A 4,762-nucleotide genomic window follows, 5' to 3' on the forward strand; every position below is an offset into this window, starting at 1 on the left:
GTCATGCTAGTGAGGTGTTCAAATATATGGTCATGACACTGTGGTTTCAAAACTTATCTTAACAATTTACTAAACATTGCCATTTCAAATATACACAAATAAACTTTCAACAATTCAAAGCAAAAGCATAATACACATTTCATGCACATTGTAAATGAATTTTAAAGCATGTTGATGTTGTGCACAAACCTTAAGCGAGTCGCCTCTTGGCCTTGACTCGATCCCTCGGGTTTTTTTCCCGGTATTCATTTCCACTGAAACACACAGTTTCACAGTGTTTCAGTATCATAGCTTAGCATAAATCCAAAAATAAATTTAAATTCACTTTTACCTAACTCTAATGTGCTAAAATTGACGTTATTTAAAATTTGTGTTTCGGGGTTACTATTCACGATACTATTCAAGTCAATTTGTTGACTTTCTAAGGCTTAATAGGTATGGGAATTCCAACTTCACCCACATACCACATTTTGGTTACTAAATTTTTTGGTTTTGGTTGTTTACTCAAATTCTAAGTCTTTTAAGCAAATTTGCAAATTCTCAGTTTTGGGTGTCTTATGTTGCACTATTCCATTGGTCATTTTACTGTTAAAATTTGGCAAAATTTTCTTCATAGAAAATGTTCCCTATTGTCTTAACTTTATTCTCCTTTTTGAATCACTCCAATTGGAGTTTTTTAGATCAAGTTATAGCCATTTAAATCATGGCTGCTGGATTGGACTTAACCCAGATTTCTGGGCAAATTCTGGTTCTGGCAATTTTAGGTCACCAACTTTGGGTGACTAAATGACTTGGTTAAGGGCATAATTAGGGTTTATTTTCTTCATAAAAGTTTTAGGTCTATATCTCAAATTTCCACTGGTGAAATTTCAGGTCATTTAGACCTGCCTAGCCCAAGTTATGGCCAAATGAACAAACAGTGTTCATTTGGTCATTTTTGTACAGGTTATATTGCCTAAGTCCAGATTTGGTTAATTTGTTCACTAGGTTTTGGTCACTTTTTGGGCATGATTCCTAAATGAAAAATGTTCCATTTTGTGTCTATTTTCATTCCTAATAGGTCTCATACCAATTGGACTTGTAAATTTTCAGTTTGGGTCCCTAAAAGGGACCTTGGTCCTATTGCCTGCAGCATAACCCTAAGCAATCTGAATTTGCATTTGGTTCCAACACTTCTAACATACTCCAATTGGTCACAAATTACCATTTTTCAGCTCAAACTAGGTCAAACATATCATTTAACAATTTCTCACATTTTTCCTCCTAAAACCCTAGGTGCCAAACCCTAATTCACCTATTTGTTGCATTTAACAAATTTCAAGAATACTAGCATTACTTCTATACTCATACAAGCTTACCTACACTACTAATTCAATCAAATTCATACATTATCATCACCAACCCTAGCTAGCTGAATTTTCCTCTAGTCCTCTAACAATTATTTTCTTTTAATTTTAAGTTAGAATCTAAGCTACTTGAACAAAAAACATAGAAATTAAACTAAGAAATGGACGTTTGCTCACTAACCTCAACCTTTGATTTTCAATCTTCAATTCCCTTCTTCTTTTCTTCTTTCTTTCTTGCTCACACTTCTTTTCAAGACTAAAAAACAAGGTTTAATTAAGGAGACTATGGGATTTATGGCTAGATCAAGAAGTTCTTCAAGCTCAAAATGAGCTTTAATGGAGGAAAGTGAGGATGAGGGAGAGAGAGATATGGGACGGCAACTTGAGGAAGATACTCTTTTTTTTTTCTTTTCTTTTCTTTTTCTTTTTACCAAATTTTATCCACTTGGAAGACCAAAATTATCCAAATTTATTTCTTTTTTTTTTAATTAGTGTTTATGATGTCATGCATGATGTCACCAATTTTTACTTTTCCTTTTTCTTCTTTTTTTTCTATTTATTTTTTCCTAGTTCTTTATTTAAATTCCCCTGAAATTTTCTTTTCTCTGATTTTATTTGATAGTTAGGTCAGGAGTCAGCTCTCAGGGTCAATTGACCAAATTGTTCCTCGCCGGTTCGACCCGGTTTGAAAATAATTCAATATTTCTTCTGGATCCCTGACCTAATTATTTAACTGGCTTAACAATTCTTTTTCGTGATTTTCTCTTTTCCACTGTGTTCGCACTAGTCCTAAGGACCGCGGCATCACATTTTACTGTTCGAAATTTGAGTTTAAATTGACTTCACAATCCTTCCCGATAAGGTCACCCATCGCTGTGACTTTCGGCTCATTTAACTTCTTATGTTCTGTTTTTCTTATTTATACTTAACTAATTGGCAATTACTAATTATTTATGTTTAGAGCTTATATAGTTATCTTAAGTGTGGTTCTAATCCCCTCAGTTGTTCGGACCGACACCGGTCACCAGAACAGTAAAATATACCAGGCTATACAAACATGGGTGTTATAATTATAAATAATAATAATAATTAAAAAAGAAATAAAAAATTAAATAATAATTATTATTTATAAAATAATATAAATAATTTTTAAATATTATATTTAATTACAAAATATCTTAACTTTTAAAACTTAAATTTTAAAGAAAATAATAATTTAAATTATAAATGTTAAGATAGTATTGTAACTAACAATGATAATTAAAAGAGAAATAAAAAAATTAAATAATAATTAGTATAAAATGAGAATATTTGTGATTGATTATCAGATTATAAATTAATGGTTAATTTTCTTCAAACTAATGGCTATCAATGACTTATTATTATTATTATTATTATTATTATTATTATTATTATTATTATTATTATTATTATTAAAGACAACATGTGGTAAATAATATTTTTACATAAATAAATTTATTTAAAAAATAATATAAATAATTTTTAAATATTATATTTAACCATAAAATGTCTTAATTTTTTTAAAAATCAAATTTAAAGAAAATAATAATTTAAATTATAAATGTTAAGTACTACTGTAAATAATAATGATAATTAAAATATAAATAAAAAATTAAATAATAATTAATATTTATAAAATAATATAATATTTTTTAAATATTACATTTAATTACAAAAGGTTTTAATTTTTAAAAATTAAATTAAAAAAATAATAATTTAAATCATAAATATTAAATATTAAGTAGTATTGTAAATAATAATGATAATTAAAAGAGTAATAAAAAAATATAATAAAAAAATATATTAAATTATCAATAATGAATTAAATTATTTAATTTTAATAATAATGAAAATATATAACATTATTATTGATTAAAAATAACATTTTATTATATTATTTTTTAAAAATATTATATCTTTAAATTTTTATAAAGTATAATTTCTTTTATTAATTTGATATATTTTTTATAAAATAATTCTTTTACAAAAATGGTTATCATTTTACAAAAATTTATGATATAGGATAAATATATTTTATAAAAAATAAAATTTTAAAATATTATTATTTTTTATTAATATAGTAAATATTAAAAATACATACTATTTTTTAAAAGATGGATTTCATAATTTTAATATTTTAATTTTATTTTTTTAATAATTTTTTGCTTTAGTTAAATTTTTCGATATTCTATTTTTGAAATTCTACTTCTATATAAAAATATAGTCGAAAGATAATTTATGCATAAAAATTTAGATATTTAATTAAAATTAAAAAATATTTCTGTTAAAAATTAATGATAATAAAATATGAATAATCAAAATATTAGTTATAATTGCATTCGATATATAATTATAATGAAATAAAATATTAAAAAAGTTTAAGAAATATTAAATAAGAAATTTATAAAAAAATATTAATTAAATAAATATTAATTAAATATATTTAAATAAATAAATTTTAAGAATGATAACTAATAATTTTTTTTAAAAAAATAATAACAAAAGTAAATAAAAAAAAAGTTGAGAGCACTTAGATGAAATAAAAATATTTGGTAAAAGAATAGTGGATGATATGTATCAAATGTGTCATACGATATGTTATATATGGACATACAAATGAAAACCATTTAAATAAAAGTTTAATTTTATGATTAAATATTATTTAATTGAAAAATAATAATAAAAGTATTTAAATTTAATTTTTATAATAGTAAAATATTTTTCATTTATTTAGCAGTTTCAATTTAATGGCTATAAATTAGTCATAATGATAATAATAATAATAATAATAATAATAATAATAATAATAATAATAATAATAATAAGCATTAATTAATTATAGAAAAGTAAAATAAAAAGAATATTAAATGATTAACATAAAAATTAATATATACTAATTATAAATAAGTCAAATATCTATATTTTATTTTTATAACTTTTGATGTAGACTATATTTTTTGTCTTTCAAATTTTTTAACGAAAATTTATAATAAAAATAATAGAAAATATAACAATACAGTAAAAGTATTTATTAAAGATATGAAATAATTTAAGATTGATTAAATTATATGATAGTTGATTATGAGATTATATATTAATAGTGTCACGACCCAAAATTTTGTGTTGCGAATGGCGTATAATTTAAGTATTCTTAAATCATGCAAGCCTTATTGGAGTATTTTGAATAAATATATTGTCACTTACTAACCCCAAAAAATATATAAAATCTAAATAAACAAAATACTGAATAAACATCATAAATATCCTATAAGTAAACTGCGGAGTCTCTACAAATTTCAAATAGAAACTTAAACTGTTCAATAAACTAAACTAATTATTAGCTCGAGGAAACATGAATTCGGGCATATCATGAGAACAAATCAAATACTGTCTCT

Source organism: Hevea brasiliensis, chromosome 3 (assembly GCF_030052815.1).
Source record: "Hevea brasiliensis isolate MT/VB/25A 57/8 chromosome 3, ASM3005281v1, whole genome shotgun sequence".
Classification (NCBI taxonomy): domain Eukaryota; kingdom Viridiplantae; phylum Streptophyta; class Magnoliopsida; order Malpighiales; family Euphorbiaceae; genus Hevea; species Hevea brasiliensis.